This window comes from Pan paniscus, chromosome 2 (assembly GCF_029289425.2).
Source record: "Pan paniscus chromosome 2, NHGRI_mPanPan1-v2.0_pri, whole genome shotgun sequence".
Lineage (NCBI taxonomy): Eukaryota > Metazoa > Chordata > Mammalia > Primates > Hominidae > Pan > Pan paniscus.
The window spans coordinates 172,293,219-172,313,581 of NC_085926.1; the positions used below are offsets into that span (position 1 = coordinate 172,293,219).

Genomic DNA, 20,363 nt, shown 5'->3' on the forward strand with positions numbered 1-20,363 from the left:
AGGAAATTTGAAACCAGTAAAGAATTTTAGCCAACAGTTTGACATTGCCTTTGACTAGCTCAGGGCTCAGTTACTACATGAAGTCATTGTACCATTCAGATACAAAGGCATTTCCCACCAAGCTCTAAGGACATAATATCTGCAGGGTCCATGCTACCTGTTCTTAGACCTAGCATTGTCCAAGATAACTTTAGCTAAACTTGAGTGGTTGTAAATCAGATACTTTTATTAATGCTTTTTTATCTACCCAAAATGCAGACTTTCCTGGCATATTACTCGGTTCTTTCATTTGAAAATATATTCTGCTCATTCCAAGCTATCTTTCCTCTTCTTGTTGTTGACTGCCTTCCAAACCTTTCTTCTTTGTTCTCTGGGGTCACCATTCCACTGTCAATTTTTTTTTCTGCATATTCGTTCTCTTCAGAGAAAATTCTCTCCACGTTCTTATTTTAAAGCAGTGTTTCCCAAAGATGATTTCAGACTATCCATGTATAAATATTTAAATTTTAATACTTGCATTTTATTTTAATGTATATTCAAAAAATATATATCCGTCATGTTTGCACATATATTGTCATGTAAGAAATTAAAGGAAGTATTTTGATTAAAGAAAGAAGGGAGGAAGGTAGAAATTGACTTAAAGAGAAACAGTGAGAAATCAGTAGTATACATAGAAAGTAGAAATGACAAAAATCTTGAATGACTCAAGTTTCAAAACTGCTATCTTAAGTAAAACTAATTTGCTATTGAAAACTCCAATTTCACTGTAACTTCTCCAGTGTATGTTCTACTTTCTCATATCCCAGCTACCATAGGGCCAGGAGGTGACAAGGTATCAACTGTATTCTCTACCATTATTCTTTCCAGATCTTGACTTTGTCTGCCTTCATTTGAAACTGGTCTTCTTTGAAGCTCACATCTTCAAACCGTAACACTCTATAAGTCCCATTTTTTTCTCTGTAGACCATTGTCCTTCAGATCAGTCTCTTATAGTCATAAAAAGCTTGAGCATCCATCTCACAACCTTATACTCTTGTGGTTAGTGTGTATATGTGTGTGTATACTGTTAATAAAAGTGATACACATCCATTTTTGAATACTTTGCATAAACAGAAATTACTACTGTTAATATTGTTGAGGACCAGAAAAATGATACCCCAAAGTATGGCACTTTGGCATGCTGAGCACTTTGAACTACAGAAAATGAAAAGGTTTCAGAAGCATCATCAGAACCAAGGACTTTCTGACCTTCTCCTGCTTCTCTCCCTAAGTGAAGGCTGAAACTCTCTCTGAAGTTCCCTTATCTGAAGCTTCTTCAGAAGGAAAAAATTGCCTTCAATCCCCTCCTGAAATTTCATTAACCAGGGAAGATTAAACTCACATGGCAGGAAGGAAGACTGAGGAGTGTCATCACACCTAAACAGACTTTGTCACAAGCTATTGTCCGTTTATAGGTCCCATACAATTTCCTAAAAGAATCATTGACACACTATTGTCTTTTCTTTGTTTTGGGCCCATTCATCTTTCTAAAATTCATTTAGACTCCTCAAAATTGCCTATATTCTGCCATCTTCCTCTCCCCTATGCAAAAGGGCATATAAGTTTCTCAACCTTGGACTTATTGGGAAATCACTTCCCTGTGCACATAATAAACTTGCTTTTATTTCTCCTGTTAGTCTATTGACAGTTTATTTCAGCAGACTCACATGTAAACCAAAAATAAAATTCTAAGCACCCCCAACCAACTGAATAAACTCCTCCTCTTAGCCAAGGGCATTCTGAAGTTAACCTGAAACACTAGTTCAGGCCATGAGAGTAATGAGTTGTCAGACATGCCTCATTCTACCTTCCTCCCTTTGGAATTCAGGCAGAGCTGACTAGCATTAACATTAAAACAGAGACCATGAGAGTGACAATAACAGACTCTTTGTAGCAATAAGATACCAACATGACAGTAGGCCCTAAAAGAAATTATTTTGCCCCAAAATACGTTTTTTTGACACATTTTGAAATGGCCCTGCAAAGCTGTCTCTTGTGAAGAAAATATACATTTTATACAGAATCCTCTTCCTTTTCCAGATATTTGTGCTGATCCAGGAGAGAACAACTGATTCAGGCACCTTTTTAAGTCTGATAAGAAACATTTACAATCTATTCTCTCTGAAGCCTGCTACCTGGAGGTTTCATCTAAATAATAAGAACCTCGGTCTCCACAATTCCTTACCTTAACTTAAACACCCCCTTCTGTCTATTCTAAGTCTTCAGATAAACTCTCTCAACCAATTGCCAATCAGAAAATCTTTGAATCCACCTATGACCTGCACACAACCCCCTCCACCCACCCCCGCCTTGAGTTGTCCCATCTTTCCGAACCAAACAAATACATAATACATCTTACATGTATTAACTGATGTCTTGTATCTCCCTAAAATGTATAAATTCAAGCCCAATCACCTTGGACCCATGTTCTTAGGATCTCCTATGGCTGTGTCATGGGCCATGGTCACTCATATTTGGCTCAGAATAAATTTTACAGAGTTTGAGTCTTTCCATCAACATGCACCTTAAAAGGAGAAGGGAAAATTCCCTTCACCCCTACAACACTATTAATGTTTTGTCATTTTTGTTCAGTTTTTTTATACTGTATCATTTAACAGTACCTCCCCAAAACTTTTAGATGTTATTAAAATGTCTTTATAGTATAATATAACTAATCCTTAATAGCCTAATATAAATATGCACCACCATTTATCCATCCATTTGTTGAATGTTTGTGTAATAATACATTTTCATGATTATATAATTTTTGCAATAAGCATTTTTGTGCATTACTCATTGTACCAGTTTGAATTACTCCATTAGGCTGTATTCCCAAGATACGAGGTCAAATGTCATGAAAAAATTTGCCTGTAACAGGATAAACTGAGGACTCCCAGGGGTATTTATAAAGAACAATAGGTGGTTAGAATGTTGCTAACAACCCTGGCTTTAGCACTTTTGTTATCTAAAGCTATTTCATCAGCTCTCAGGCTTTTATTATGCTGAGTGGGCCATGGGAACTGAATGAACTTTTTGAGAAGCCCAAAGTTAGAAATGCTGGGAATAGTAGGAGCAAAAGTAGGAAAGGAAAAAGATGTAAATAGTACCAGGGGTAGTGAAATTTTGTGAGAAATTTGTTTAAAGGGAATATAATAGGATTTAGGAGAAATCTTTTATATGGAACCTACATTCTCTTTTACAAAAAGCTTGTAATGTTTGTTCACACTCTGTCTTCAAGAAGTTCAGACAGGTCACATGGAAATTTACTAAGGCTGGTACACAAAGGCTTATAAATGCAAACTTCAAAAGAATATCTGCAAAGCTTGCATGCTATGAATCTATAAAGTAGGTATCTGGGTTAAGGATATAAGCTTTTGGAACACAAAAAGCCATAAAAGAGGCTTTTAGCTACTGCCTGGTGGTTTTAAATTTGGGAGGAGGAGGTAGAGGGTGGGACTTATGGAGAGGCCTGTAATGATAGTTTCCAAGTTTAGATCTTAAGAAGAACTGGATACAAATATATGCAATTTTCAGCAACACCCACTTTCCTGTAAAAAAGGGTTTGATAATTTCTAATGAGGCAGTTTAAGTCTAACATTTTGTTTAAGACCATAGACTCAAGCACCATGCTACCTGGGTTCAAATACAAAATAATGAAAGGTAAAAAATGAATAAAAATGGTTTACCTATATAGGCAAAGAGAAAATAGGAAAAACAACCCAGTTTTGAATTCAGAATCATGTAAATGTCACACATATTTTCAAAAAAATAATAAGTCCAAAGGATGACAGAACAAACCATCCCCAAAATTTGAAAACAAAGTGAAACAAATAAACCTAAGTAGGCTGGGTGTGGTGGCTCATGCCTGTAATGCCAGCACTTTGGGAAGCCGAGGCGGGTGGATCACTTGAGGTCAGGAATTTGAGACCATCCTGGCCAACATGGTGAAAACCCGTCTCTACTAAAAACACAAAAATTAGCTGGGCATGGTGGCTCATGCCTGTAATCCCAGCTACTAGGGAGGCTGAGGCAGGAGAATGGCTTGAACCAGGAGGCGGAGATTGCAGTGAGCCTAGATAGCCCACTGCACTCCAGCCTGGGAAACAGAGACTCCATCTCAAAATAATAAATAAATGAATAAATAAATAAATAAATAAATAAATAAATAAATAAAATAAACCTAAGTATATATTGGTTGGTACCATAACTGCATGGACAAGAATTATTTCAAATACCTTTCAAACATGTTAGTTTGACTCTGCATCCCAAAGCATAATATCCTGACTCTACATTCTTGTATCCTAAGAAAAACTAACTGAAAAAACACTGAAATTGTATTCAGTGGTATTGCGCTAGTAGTAATGTTGGTGTCGTTATTTCAGTATTTAGTATGTTGGTATTATTATTGTTAACGGAAAAATCAACCTCTGTAAAATATTTTAGAGAGGCTTATTCTAAGCCAGTATGAGTGACCATGGCCTCTTGAAACTGTGTTTCAAGAGGTCCTGAGAAAATGTGCCTTAGTGGTCGGTTTGGTTTTATACATTTCAGGTAAACAGGAATTGTAGACAAAGACATAAATCAACACATGGAAGGTATACATTAGTTTGGTCTGAAAAAGTGGGATATTTTGAAGCAGGGGCTTATAGGTTATAGATAGATTCAGAAATTCTTCAATTTGGAATTGGGTAAAGAAGTAAAGCTTTGTCTAAAAATTTGGAGTTAGCAGAAAGGAATTTTTATGGTAAGAAAGCCTGTTAACCAATAGACTGGGTCAGAGTGACCTGTAAGCGTGTGTGACTTAACCCTTGTCTGGCATGGCCTCAGGTCCTGTTTATAATTGGGTATCTTATTGTCACAAAAAGTCCATTTTGTTAGTCTTATGATCTCTGTTTTAACATTAATGCTGGTTGGTGGTTTTGCCTAAATTCCAAAAGGGAATGGGTATAATTATGCATATCTGACCTCCCTTCCTGTCTTAGACAGGAATTCTGTTTTTAAGGTTTTTCTGGGGTCCTCTTGGCCAAAAAGGGATCTTTTTAGTTGGTGATGGCTTGAGATTTCTAATTTATAAATGCAAACTTATTTTGAAATTTTCATGTACATTATTATATACCTTATGTACACACATACTTATGGTAGGATAAAGCAAATGAATAATATACTTATGTCATTATAAAATAAGGATTTTCAAAGAAACAGAAAAGAGATACAAATATGAAATCAAATAAATTATGAAATAAACCAAAACTTAATATTTTCAATGTATTTTTTTCTTAAAAAAAATGTATTTCCTAACATCATTTGCCAAACGTGAAACAAATAGTGTAATAAAAGATGACAGCAATAGATCAAAATATATATCTTGATATAGATATACAGATATAGATATATGTTAACATCATAATAATATTCATAAAGAAACTTCTTAACTTCATAATGATATTCAAAAGGAAATCCATATATTGGCTTTGATGATTAATAAGACAAGAACTCATTATTATAATAATAAAAGAAGAAAATATAACATTTATTCTGTCTTTCCTATTAAGACTGTATTTCAGAATACTCAAAAAATGTATGAAATTTCCTCTTTAGAAAACAATAACAACTAGTAAATTCAGGAGTAATATTAGAATTGAAACATCACCACTTTGCACCTTGAATTAAATAATAAATGCTAAAACTATTAGATGAAAGATTGATGGGAAAAATTTTTAATGGATAGATGACAACACTTGATCCATCTTAACCTAAATAAAAATAAGAGAATACATTATGTTCTTCCTGATGCAATAGGAAGTTCAGATTATATCACCTCTCTATGGTCTGTTATTGCCAAAAAAAGAAAAAAGCAAAGATGAATCTAATCAAATCTGGATCTACTGCCAAATTATTGCAAAAACATGGGTGTGGAGAAACATGTTAATTAATACTACATTCATATAATCAGTCCAGTGAAAAATATAAAAGATTCTGCAGTACAAATGATTTGGTAGATATAATGAGAAATGGCATAAAAGGGGGTGGAGAGAGTTAGCATGCAATACAAACATGCTCACACCACGTGCCCACTCCCATAGGTCTAAATACATGCTTCTTTTCTAGTCCTACTTGATCCCAATCTTCCAATCTTACTCCTTTCTGACTTCTCACCAGAGAGCTAAACCATTAACTATTGCCTAAGAGTTCACGTATACCCTTAGTTTGGACGACTTTTCTTATTATACAAATGAATGACCAAATGAACTGACAGATACTCTGCCTAAGGGATTTTCCTCACAACTGTCTGTCAGGGACATTCCCAAGTAAGGGGTATAGTAAAATAGCAGCTCATTTTCCACCGGTAACCATGTATCAAGCCAATCTATCCATGGATCAAACTCAAACTGTCTTTCTCTATCAGCTGGTAATGGAGAATTCCTCCCATGAGGCTGAGGAAGTGTTGTTAATGCAACATTTTCAGGTGACATGGAGGTCCAAGCCATCTTTCTTGAAGCTTACTTAAGCTCTCTGGACTTAATTGAGCCCAAAACTTTAAATATAACACTTCCATTTTACAACAGATCGCTGATGAGGTTGCCTAATGTTATGACTTGTTAACTAATGATCTAACTCAGTTCAAGATAGATAATTTTATTATGTGGTCATTTGATGTTCTAGGTTCAGAAGATTGGTTTCTATGTGAGTCCAGTAGTATACCAAAAGCTGTTTTTCTTTTTCTTTTATTTGTTTCTTTATTTTAGAGACAGGATCTTGCTGTATTGCCCAGGCTAGTCTCCACCTCCTGGCCCCAAGTGATCCTCCTGCCTCAGCCTTTTGAGTTGCCAGGGTTACAGGAGTTAGCCACCACACCTTGCAAAAAAGCTCTTTTTCAAATGGTGTATAGTTCTCTCATGCAAATGGTTTATCAGTCTGAGTCCTATCAAAAGAAAAGCAATACCGTAATTTAAACATGAAAAGTTTAATATAAAAAATTAGCAACAATAAGGGATTAGAATATAAAGAGACCAGATAGTAAGAAGTAAGAAAATTTAACAGAATATAGGAGGAGCAAATAAAGGAACACTCATTATTCCTAGGACTGAGATTAAACACCCCGAGGAGTCTCACCCTCCACCCAGAGATGAGATCTAGACCTCATGTCAGGAATTGAGAAGGGTCTGATATTTGTCCTCCTTGACAACTAACCAGTTAGTCTGCAACAGATTTGTAGATGCTGGCAGAAAACATGAGATGCTAGAGTCAAAGACAAATAACTTCATTACTCAAGGCATAGAATAGGAAGGTGTCTTAATGAAGGCAATTTACCACAAACTCCCACTATGAGAGGTTCTGGGGGTAGCTGCTGACCGTGGGGTGATGATGGCCAATGTGCACTGAAGGAGTCCAGCACTGGAGAAATTACAAGTGTTGCAAGAGCTTGGTGCTAGAGAAGCTTTGTATGCTGCAGCAGTACAGGGGAAGTTTTGTGCGCTGCAGGAGCGTTCAGAAACCAACCATGCATTGGGAAACAGGAAGCAAAACCATTTTGTCCTTGCAATGTCTCTCCAATGCCCTCAGCTAAGAAATCAGTGCCAACTTTCAAAAGGAAAATATATGTATGTATGTGTGTGTACACACACACACACACACACACACACACATTTTTTGTAGGGGGCTGGGCAGTGGGGACGGAGTTTTGCTCTGTCACCCAGGCTGAAGCGCAGTGGTGTGATCTTGGCTCACAGCAACCTCTGCTGCCCGGGTTCAAGTGATTCTCCCACTTCACCCTGCCAAGTAGCTGGGATTACAGGCATCCACTGGCATGTCCAGCTACTTTTTTATATTTTTAGTAGAGACGGGATTTTGCCATGTTGGCCAGGCTGCTCTCGAACTCTGGACCTCAGATGATCCGCCAGCCTCAGCCTCCCAAAGTGCTGGGATTACAGGCATGAGCCACCACTCCCGGTCCCCAAAGGAAAATATTTAAATATTTAAAGGACTTAGCTCCATTAATACAGAGCAGGCAAATACAAAAATTTGAAGCTAAAAATAAATCAACTGGTAGCCAGTACAGCTGGCATGCCCTTGCTCTGGAATGTAAGAGTGTACACTTTGACTCTGCTTTTCACTTTTGCTAGAGGCTCGAGAGAGCATCTCTCTCTAGTACCTTTGTATATGATGGGTTATATGGTCCAAGTAGATCTACCTATAGCACAGTCAGAACTTGTCAGAGCCCACAGTCAGAGCCCTTACTTACTCTGAGTTTGCACTCAAAACTAGCAGACTCCCAAACCATCCAACAGAAGGTTTTGGGCAGCATTTCAGGTGCAAAATATGCTACTTCTAAAATCCAAATGAACTTACTAAGATTTGTACTTATTCCGTATTGGTGAGTAGTGTGATAAATTGTTGTTTACTTTGGAAGAGAAGCCCTGGATGACAAGATCACTAAAAACTTCAGTGAAGTATCATGTCCTTGAAACTTTATAGAGTTTATCTCCCACCTCTTGAAACATATATTTTAACAAGGTACCCAGAGTATTTTCCATCTCTTGCTCATCAGTTTCCGTTAATAAGATGTCATAAATCTAGTGTACCAATACATTATTTTGTAATATGTCCACATGATCAAGATTCTTTTAGACCATAATGACAAAGAACAGGAGAGTTAACATAGCACTGAGGAAAGACCAACAACATATACTGTTGTTTATTCAATGAATGCATACTGCATTTGATCCCCACCACCTTCTTATGTAGAATAAATTGTACATAGGGCCTCATCATACTGTGTCTTTTTTCTTTTCATTTCTTAATAAAACATTTTTCTTTTGCTTTCTAAAGCCATTCCTTAGCTGCATAACTTTGGGCAAGTTAATTAGCTTCTCTGCAGATCAGTTGCACCATCTGTAAAATGCAGACGACAATATAAATATCTCAAAAGGGTTATTTTTAGAAATAAGTGAGTTAACACATGTAAAGTAGTTGGAATAGTTCCTGATGTGCAACAAGCAAACAATGTTATTATTGCTGCTTTTAAAAAAATCTGTCCCACACATACATTTGTCCTATAAGTAGAGCTGTAGACTAGTCTGGTGATCCAGAAGAAGTTCTTAGGCCACTGTCTGCATGTCCTAGATATGCAGTCCATCAAGTTCTAGCATTCATAGCTGTCTAGAAAATCTGCCTCTTAACCTAGAGAGAAGTTGCTTTGGACATCTGGTGATTAGGTACCATCTTTTGAACTTGGGTCTATTGAGTACTCAAGGATGATATGAGAAGGTAGAAAGAAGCACTATGTGACTTCACTCAAACTTTCCATTTCTTTATATTTGTATATTTATAAGGTCTATAACAATTCTAAGGGGCATCAAAAGATCAGTTTGAGAGTTTTTCTTGCCTTCCCCAAGCCAAAAACTTTATAGAAAGTTTTGTATTGTGACTGTAATGTAATTCTCATCAGTGCATTTTTTACCAATGCGTTTGTACTTAAATTTGTTGGGGTTTTGGCTTAGCAAGACTATGCTGCAACTGTCTTCAATGCAGGTGCAGGGCAAAATTGACATATAGGCCCAGTTATAGGTAAGTGTTTACATAAATTTCTCAATCCAGATTGCCATATTACTACCAGAAAAATAGATGACTTATACTCTCAACAACGATGTGTAAGATTCTAGTTTAAAATACCTTCACCAGCACTGAGAACTATTCATGTTTATTTTTGTTCATTTGATAAGCAGATAACTCTGCCCTCCTTTTTATGAGAAAAAGAAACATCATTTGTGCATAAATTCCTTACATTCTATTTCGTTTCCTTAGCTACAAGGATATCTACGATTATGCCCATCTTCATCTCTTTCCCTTAATTAAGTCTTAGAGGATGCTGGCATCCCACCTTCTCTTAGAGGTTAGCCTACTACTTGTAATCTGATTCCTATACACATGCATTTTCTTCTGGGACTTGCTACATTAACTGTATTCTTGTTGGTACCTTCAGCCCTTCCTTCTCTATTTACTACTTCCTCTCTACCTGAAACATGAGTGAGTCTCGATCACTTTAAAATTATTTTTTCTTGATCCTGCATCATCTCTTTTCTTTATTTTGCCACCCCTTTTCTTTCTCTCCTTATCTTTATTTCTATTCCTATCTTGAAAGAGTGGTCGATGTTTTTTCGTTTCTCATATCCATTTAAAGTCATTCAAAGAAGATTTTCGTATATAACTTTTCAATATAATTATTTTGGAAATGATTTCCAATAATCCCTCTAGTTCATAATTCTAATGGCTACTTCTAGTTCATATAGTATTTTACCTCTTTAAGTTATTTGGCCTCATTGGCATTTTTCTTCTTTTTCCGAAATCCTTTCCTCTATTGGCTTTTGTGCTAGATTTTTTTTTTTCAGTAAACATTCATCCTCACTCCTTTCTATTCTCTTCTAATTATTGTTGGAGCTAGAAACACCAGGAATTACATTTTTCAAATTCCTTTCCCACCAGAATTTTGCAGTAATTTACATTCTAACAATGAGAACTTGCTCGAGATTTGAAAGAGAGGAAGCAAAAATCAATTATTTTTCTGGAATCAATGGGCACCAGTAACGGCTTCTGCAAACATGTAGTCAGCTGCGATTATTAACAGCAATTGTCCAAATTTCTAATAAGTTATAACAAATCTTTCTGATTAAAATAATTAGAGGTGTTTATGCTTATGTTTTTCTGATGAAAGCCTTACTAGTCAGCTTCCATGAAAAATACTCTGGTTTTTATTCTGATCCTTCTCCTATATCTCAGTCCGCTCTTTCTCAGTGTCCTTTGCAGCATCTAGTTCCTCTCTGCACTCCTTAAATGTTGGTGATTGTTGATGCTCCTGTTTTCTCATCCTACTACATCCCCTCCCTAGTCAATATCACTCATTCTCATACATTATTCTTAAGTTCCAGATTCATATACAATAATAATGATCATATTAGTCAGATTGGATTTGAGGTAAAGGATAATTCCACAATTTTAGTGGCTTACACAAACAAATGTTTATGAGTTACTTGCATTTCATATCAACTGAGGGTCACTGTGAGTAGGATGTGGGGCTGAGCCCCTATTTGGGACACACTGTTATTACATGGTTCTCAAAACTCCTGCTTGGATGTGGCACATATCACCTGCATGATCAAGCATAGCATGAATAGTATAGGTATGTATATTGTTCACATGGGGAAGTACTGCAACTCACCTAGCAATCGGCATGGATATATACCCCTCCTTCAGGGATAAGGAAGTGCATATCTGTGGATGACAATTTAATCTAACACAATATTGATACCACTAATATCAGTAATGTAAAACTGCTACAGTATAAGTATTCCTACTTCTAAAAATCTTTAGGATGCTTTTTATTATTTCATAAAATACCTACAATAGAGATAAACAGAAAATGTAAGAAACATAACGACCTAACTGCCATTTTCTTTCCCTCCAATTCTTACACTTCAAGTCTGAAGCAACTGATATTAACAGGCAAGTGAGTACTGGTAAAGCCTCTGGCTCTGGTGAGATTTGTAGCTGATTGCTAGTTGTCTGTTACTATCCATTCTCTTCTTTCCATATAATAGAGTAGAAAGTAGTCACATATCTTCCCAGCTAAAGTTTATAATCTCCAGATATCTTACAGTTAAGGGTAACCACATCACAAAGCTTTGCTCAAAGGGATGTAAAAAAACAAAAAGTACTGTGTACCACTCTGAGACTTGAACAGCTAAAAATGATTGGGAATAGGCCATTCTTTCCATTGATGGGTAGATGAGAATCATTGGAGGATCTTTCCAGAGTTGCACAGGAAGGTCACAGCTATAAGTTGAGTATGGCAGAGATGACTACAAGGACAAGTTTGCCTACTTATCTCTAAATTATTACGTGGATAAGGATAAACTTCTTCTTGTTGAAGTTTCTTGGTCCCTTTGTTATAGTAGCATACCTTGCAGCCTAAATAATACAAGGCCCTGGTGGAGAAACACCAGTCTGATTTATTTCCTTTCCCCTTTTCCCATTCCATTTCACCTTGTTGGTAGACATTTCTGGAACAGAGCCCGGGAGTGAGGACCAGAAATCTCTGGATCCTGTTAAGAGACTGGCATTCAGATCCTCGTGGACCCATGACGGAAAGGTTGACATTGGCCACACAAAAACAGGTCAGGTCTCTAAATTAGTTCCCAAGAAGACTCTCATTTCCCTTTGTCCTGCTTTATTTTGTTACATAACTTATCACTATATGAAATACTAGATAATTAGTTAAATTAAAATGTCTGAACTTTTGTGTCCAAGATAAAGCCAGAAAATAGGCTCTCTGAATGGGGGATTTGCTGGGGTAATGACACCCAGTTACAATATTGAGTCCTAAGAGAGATCATACAACAGCTCGAGGTAATTCTAGACTTCCACAACAGACACAGAGATGTTTGGGGCTGAGGAGGGAGGAAGGACACTGCTGACCAGGAATGATTTAAACTAAAGACCTCCATTTCCAGATTGAAGTTACCCTTATTAAGGAAATTATCTTGGGAAATGATGCTCTCTGTCCACATGTTTGAAAAGAATCTTGCCTCTGAGCAAGTGCAATCCAGGCATAGAGTTAGCTAGCCATCAGCTCTTCCAACGAAGGCAACTGTAAACAAAGAAACAGCCCAATGGAAATTTTAAAAAGCACCTTTTGATAGATAACCCAGGTTCAAGAACCTCCCATTCAGAGCCTTCTAGTAGAACTTGGGCTGGAAAACAACATCCTAGGTGTAGCAGGTGCTCTTGGTGCCTCAATTACATCCCCTCTGCAGGCACTTACCTTTTGGTTTCATTTTGATGACTTTTTACTGCAAGTTCTTGCAACTTTTGCCTTTCTCATAGGAGTGTTCTTAACCTATTCACAGGGTAGGTTAGGAGGACCAGGGAGTAACCCCCCTACAGCCACAGTGGAACTGAGCACCAGTTGCCCAATGAAGGAATCTTCTCATCAACACACTTGTTTTGGCATCCTCTGCTTTGTCCTCTTATTTCTCCATTCCCCTCCTGCTGCTTCCTGTGATCACTTCATTCTAGGAAAACTAACTCTGAAACTCTAGGACTTGAGGTCTTCTCTACTACTTACAATTTTTAAACTTTTGCAAGAATTTCCCAAAGTAAGTGGATTAGTCCATTTTCACACTTCTATAAAAATACTACCTAAGACTGGGTAATTTATAAAGGAAAGAAGTTTAATTGACTCACAGTTATGCATGGCTGAGAGGCCTCAGGAAATTTACAATTATGGTAGAAGGCAAAGGAGAAGCAAGGACCTTCTTCACAAGGTGGCAGGAAAGAGAGGAAAGCTCAGGGAAAACTGCCATTTATAAAACCATCAGATTTTGGGAGAACTCCTTCACTATCATGAGAACAGCATGGGAGGAATCACCTTCCACGATCCAATCCCCTCCTACCATGTCCCTCCCTCGACACATGGGAATTGTGAGGATTACAATTCGAGATGAGATTTGGATAAGGACACAGCCAAACCATATCAGTAAGAGAAGCTTGTATTAATGCAGGCTTGGCTTTACATTTTCCAAAGGCTTTAGAAATGTTAATAAATAAAAACAGGAGTAAACTTTGTAAAAATGCATCTGACTATAAATATGACCCATTTAATTTTAGAAGAACAATTGATAACAGAGCTATTCTTTTTATTTAGTTGCTGGGGATTCCAATGTTCATATTATCAGGAAGTCCAAGATCTCCTTCTGAAGGCTCATCTCTTTATGTACTGTCCAAAACCTTAGGCAGAGAAAGAAACGGAAACTGTGACCAGTCCCCTAAGAGGGCTTACATTAGGCTTGCCATTGTTCCCACTGCTGCCAGTTAAACTTGCTGTATAAACTTTGTATTGCCTAAACTGAAGCATCCCTGCCCTCTCTTGTTGCCCTCAGTTACCCAGTTTCCAGCACAGGCTTCAGAAGGGCACCATACTCAAGATTCCAGGATGATACTCCCAGGCTTTGCCATTGTGACCAATGTGCACAAAAAAATGGGTCCGTGTAGAGATAATATCATCTGCTCTAAGGAGATTTTTCTGCATTTACATCGGCCAGTGGAAAATTAGAAGCATCTTTTAATGATACATAAGTGAATTAATGCTTTCAATATTTTTGAAAAACTCAGGGAAGGATAGATGTCAAAATATATGTCATCGTATCCACATGTTGAAATTATGGTTGATTTTTACTTTTCTTTTTGTTTCTGTATACTCTAAATATCTTTCATGCAAATGAATTACTTTTGTAATTATATTTTTAATGCTATAATTTTTGGGAAAAAAATTTTTAAATGTGACTTAGGGAGTTAGACACATCAGAGAATGGAGGAGGGCACAAGGCAAACCACCACCTTGTAAACTTTAGAGTCAGGTACATCCAGAGACGTAAAGCCACCAAGATCTGTTTCTCTGAAGCAGAAACCACTGGACTCCAAAGCAGGAGTAAAAACATTTAGATAACATTTTTAGTGAATTGCTGGAGGCTTAGTGCATGCTGGTATAACAATGTAGGGCTTTCAAGAGTCATAGTCATAAGACAGCCCCTTACATACTTGGATTTTTCCTCAGGAAAACCACCAGATTTTTACAGGTGGTCTCTGAGAAAGACCCGTCATGGAATTGCCAGGGAGAAAGAAAGAGTATTCATTGTGAAGCCCTCCCAGAATTTTCTCCATGACAAAGGGCAACTCTTACCCAATCCAGCCCTATCCATCCTGCCTGTCTCATCTGGAGGGCAAGGGTTGGGGGAAACACCATAATCAATAAGGGAGGGAGACTTACAGAAAACAGTCTGGGAATGCCATACCCAGAGCAGATTGGAGTATTGGAGTGGGAGGTGACAGAAGACAGGCAGGGGAGAAAGTCTAGAACAAGTCATGTGGTACTGGATTAGAAATCAGTGCTCTGTACCCTGCAAGGGCCTAAAAGCTATGATACCCAGTATGGGTAAGCACAGCCAACATTGCTTTTTAATACCGAACAATAACTTGACCTCACTCTTTCCTATTTGGGGATTAATGAAAATACTTTTTATCTTAGACTTGTATAAAGACGTTATGCATGATTTTTTTTTCTTTCTCTAATTGCTACATTTATTTTTGTGATTCCTTCATCATATTTTTTAATATTATAAAATTAATTTCAAAGACATCTCATCAAGATAAGCAGTGAAAGGTGGTACATGAGGGCTCTAATTTCAGAACTTTTGGTTGCAAAAGACAGGAATCCACTTAAGAAAAACAGGATGTATATGATTCACTTATCTGAGAGGTCTAAGCGTGTAGACACAGGCGGCAGCTAATACCGTGTCATCAGAACATTTTCTGTCTTGGTTCTGCTTTCCTCAAGAGACTCTACATGAAGTGAGGAACCTGGCTGTCAGCAGCTCTAGGCCTAGAGCCTGTACAGCGTTATAAATAATTGCAACTCTCTTTCCCCTAAATATGGTATTGGGGCTGGGTGCAGTGGCTCAAGCCTGTAATCCCAGCACTTTGGGAGGCCGAGGCAGGTGGATCATTTGAGGTCAGGAGTTCGAGACCAGCCTGGCCAACATGTTGAAACCCCGTCTCTACTAAAAATACAAAAATTAGCCGGGCATAATGGCAGGAGCCTGTAATCCCAGCTACTCAGGAGGCTGATGCAGGAGAATGGCTAGAACCTGGGAGGTGGAGGTGGCAGTGAGCCGAGATTGCGCCACTGCACTCCAGCCCGGGTGACAGAGTGAGACTGTCTAAAAAAAAAAAAAAAAAATACATATATATATATAGTATTGGGGCTTTGAGATCACAAATTTGCCTCTGTGGTGATAGAGAGTAGGGTCCTTTTCTAGATAGTCCTATCACATTCATATGGGGTAGAGAAAACCATTTCCCCAAGGCGAGGACATATTGCAGAGAAAAAGAGATGTAACAGATATATATTACACAGACTGGGATGTCAGGATGGACGAGCTGAAAGTTACATTAATAGACACAATTTTATACTTAATGTAGAAAATCGTGAAAGTGGTGAACTGAAGAAACCTCAAACATATACACTATATAAAGAAAGTTGAAAAAAATTATGTAATATTTGGGATAGATTATTTTGCCTTTGTTTATACAAGGCTTAATATATAATTTCTATGGTTTGAATGTTTGTTCCCTCTGAAACTCATGTTGAAACTTAATCCCCAATGTAAAAGTACTTTTACATCCTAAAGTAGTGCCTTTCAGAAGTGATTGGGAGCTGGGCACGGTGGCTCATGCCTGTAATACCAGTACTTTGGGAGGCCGAGGTGGGTGGATCACTTGAGGTCAGGAGATGGAGACCAGCCTGGCCAACATGGTGAAACCCTGTCTCTAATAAAAATATAAAAAATTAGACGGTTGTGGCGTAATCCCAGCTACTCGGGAGGCTGGGGCAGGAGAATCACTCGAACCCAGAAAGCAGAGGTTGCAGTGAGCTGAGATCATGCCGTTGCACTCCAGCCTGGGCAACAAGAGCAAAACTCCATCTCAAAAATAAATTAAATAAATAAATAAAATAAATTTTTTAAAAAAGTGATTGGGTCATGAGGACTCTGGTCCCATAAGCGGATTAATGGTTTACTAGATTAATGTGTTATTCCAGAAGTGGGTCTGTATAAAACCCAATTTGGCTCTCTCTCATGTGCCCCTCCTGCTCTGTGATGCCTCCTACCGTGGTATGATACAGCATGAGACCCTCACCAGAAGCTGACCACATGTGGCCCCTCAGTTTTGGACTTCCCAGATTCCAGAGCTGTAACAAATAAATTTATTTTCTTTATGAATTACCTAGTCTCTGGTATTCTGTTACATCAGACAAAGCAGACTAAGACTGTCATTAAAACCATTCTGTATTCTAGTAGTCATCTTTCTTTTTAATCATTAGACAATCATTGTATTTCGATATCAAAGTGGATTCTAAATCATATTTAGGAATGCTTTGCTGTAGTTATTTAAGATACCCTTTAGTATGAAAAATCCTCACGGATATTCATGCTAAGTCATCCATTCAATAAACAGAGCTTGGGCTGCACATACCATTTAATATTTTTTCCCGGTTCATTTGGTATATTGACAGGGCAGGGAGAGAGAAATTCTCAAGTCTCTTTTCCACCTTATAGTCTGGCCTTGTATCAGTAATTTTTGTAAAAAATAGATTTTCAAGATGTGATCATATTTTAAAAGCTTTGTAACATGACGAAAAAGAAAATTGGCAATCACACAGTTCATCCTTTTAGTAAATAAACCATTTAGGAAGATCAGAAACACAAGGGAGAAAGAAGAAAATTACACCCCACATAAGAAAAAAATGAGGAATGGAGGCAAAAAAACACTTCACTTTTAATTTTTTGAGTAATTAAGATTTTGATTTCATGAATAGTTCTCTAATTTTTAAAAAATCAAACATGTCTTTTGGACAGAGAGGGAGATATTCTTTGAACTACTTGAAATTTAAAAATACATATATCAATCAATCATACCAACAGTAATTGTAGTAATAAAAATTTTAAATTATCCTCATTATTTCAGACATGGAAGTTCATTTCTGAATGAACATACAAAATGTGGTCAGGCACGATGGTAGCTATTGTCTGTAATCCCAGCACTTTGGGAGGCTGAGGTGGGAGGATTGCTTGAGCCCAGGATCAAGACCGGCCTGGGCAACACAGCGAGACCTTATCTCTATTTTAAAAAGGAAATAAATTTAAAAAACAACATTCAATGCATAGATCTAACATGAAAATATGTGTATTTTAAATATTACATTAAAGAAATGAAGATTTTGTACGTAAAAACTGTTAAGTCTTTAACACTTTCATAGATCTTCAGAATTCTTTAATTTTGTATTGAAGGGAAATTTCAAATTTCCTGCTTGAAATAGTCAGACTAGGCTAAAAGATGTTATAAACAGCACCAAAATCTCAGTGGCTTAATGTAATAAACATTTATTTCTCACACACAAAGTCCAAAACAGATGTTCTGGGTTCAGTGGCTCTCCTAGTGTCTCACCTCTAAGGAAGAACTCAAGGACCTACGCTCTTCTCATCTAGTTTCTCCTCCATAGAGAGGTCAGAGATTTGAACTCACAAAAATGCACAGTTGTTCTGGATATGAATTTGCTTTACTTGTCAGCAATGCTTTGGCCACCACCACCATTCATAGACTTCCAACATGCCAAAATTTATTACCTTGAAGTCCCACTCAACACTGTATTATGACAAAAACAGTGTTTCCCCCATGTCACATGTCTTTCCCCCTATGTCACTGACTTAGATTATCTGCTATAGCATACAATATATGTTTTGAACACATACGGTGCTATTTCTCCCAAAGCCAAAATTCATGGCTCTGAGAGTCAAGAGGCAGAAATAAAAGTGGCTTCCCTTACTGTTAAATCTAATTATCCATTTACAAAAGTTTGGTTTCCATCCCTGAAACTTTGGACCCTGCTAACTTAGTAACCTCAGTTCCCAAAGGAACTAAGAATAATTTCACCGTGAGACACAACCCCTGTTCCATCAAATTGGATGTCGAGACTACCACATAGCTATGTTGGGTTTTTCATAAACTTTTAATGAATTAACTGTCAAAGAAGGGGATACTTTATTGGCTGAAGTGATTGACTCTGATTTTCAGAGAAAAATTAGGCTCCTACTACATAATGGGCACAGAGAGGATAACAAGTGGACTCTCTGAGTTACCTTTTAGCATGGATGTATTCAACAGTAAAAATTAAGGGAAAACAACAGAAGTCCAATAAAGACAAAATGACTGAGTCATTAGATCTTCAGAAATAAATATTTGATGTTACTCTACCAGGTTAATAACTATGACCAGCAGAGACACTGGCCGAGGTCAATGGAACATGTCGTGGATAGTGGGAGAAGTTACAATTATCACATTTCTTGGCTGGGCATGGTGGCTCATGCCTGTAATCCCAGCACTTTGGGAGGCCGAGGCGGGCGGATCACCTGACATCAGCAGTTCGAGACCAGCCTGGCCAACATGGTGAAACCTCATCTTTATTGAAAATACAAAAATTAGCTCGGCGTGGTGACACGTGCCTGTAATCTCAACTACCTGGGGGGCTGAGGCAGGAGAATCACTGAAACCAGGGAGGCGGAGGCTGTAATGAGCTGAGATGGCACCACTGCACTCCAGCCTGAGCAACAGACTGAGATTCCATCTCAAAAAGAAAAAAAAATTCTTCTGATTAGTTACAGAAACAAGGACTAGCAACTTTGCACATAGTATTTTCCCTCTTCTCTATGTAATTAATTTAGATAAGGATTAGTGGTGATGATTAGCATTTTTACTTTGTTGCTCAGTTATAGAGTATCTAAGGTAGTTATGACTGAACCAGTAGAGGGACTAAGCTAACTGATAGATCAAGAAGGTGATGTTAACATTCTTATCTGTATTTCCCCTTTTAGGGTAGAGGGTAAAAGTATTTTTGTCTGAATAAATGCAAAATCATGAGATTGTTGCTAAAGAATTTAAAAATTAGAAAGGAGGGTCGGGTGTGGTGGCTCACGCCTGTAATCCCAGCACTTTGTGAGGCTGAGACAGGTGGATCACCTGAGGTCAGGAGTTCAAAACCAGCCTAGACAATATGGTGAAACCCCATCTCTACTAAAATACAAAAATTAGCTGGGTGTGGTGGTGCGCACCTGTGATCTCAGCTACTAGGGTGGCTGAGGCAGGAGAATTGCTTGAACCTGGGAGGCGGAGGTTGCAGTGAGCTGAGATTGTGCCACTGCACTCCAGCCTGGGCAACAAAAAGAGACCTTGTCTCAAAAAAAAAAAAAAAAAAAGAAAGGAGATGTGCACAGATGCTGAGATAACAGAGGTAAGGAGTGTACTGGTTTTTTGCCCATTGACTTTGCTTCAAATCTATGCTTCCATAGTGTTTTCTGTAGTGCTAGTGTATACCTGGAGCACAGGTGTACATTTCTGAGACATCTATTAATTTCTGCTAATAGGTGTTTGTCACTAAAGGGATTTTGGAAGGTGGAAAAGAAAAGAAGGACTTCCTTTTTTCCTGTCAGCATGGTTTGAGCAGAAGCAGTTAGATTCCATCTTAATTGTGTTTTACTATTCTCAGAACTGGTCAGTCTCTCAGAGGGATCAGCTGCAGCCAATTGTGTTCTGTGTTAAGAGGTCAGAGCACCATCTCCTGGGGTCTCTCCTCTGCACTCCTGAAGTACAGAAAGTAGCTAGGAGACACCCTGTAATAGGGTCTGACTTCATTTTTTTACGTTTGACTTTTAACTTAT

The 20,363-nt window shown here is 37.8% G+C and overlaps 1 long non-coding RNA gene across 1 annotated transcript in view; it reads right to left on the reverse strand.

Moving 5' to 3' along the window:
• Positions 1–20,363, reverse strand: part of LOC129397472 (uncharacterized) — a 63,232-nt gene that overhangs the window by 32,330 nt on the left and 10,539 nt on the right. The gene's annotated exons all lie outside the window — the stretch shown is intronic.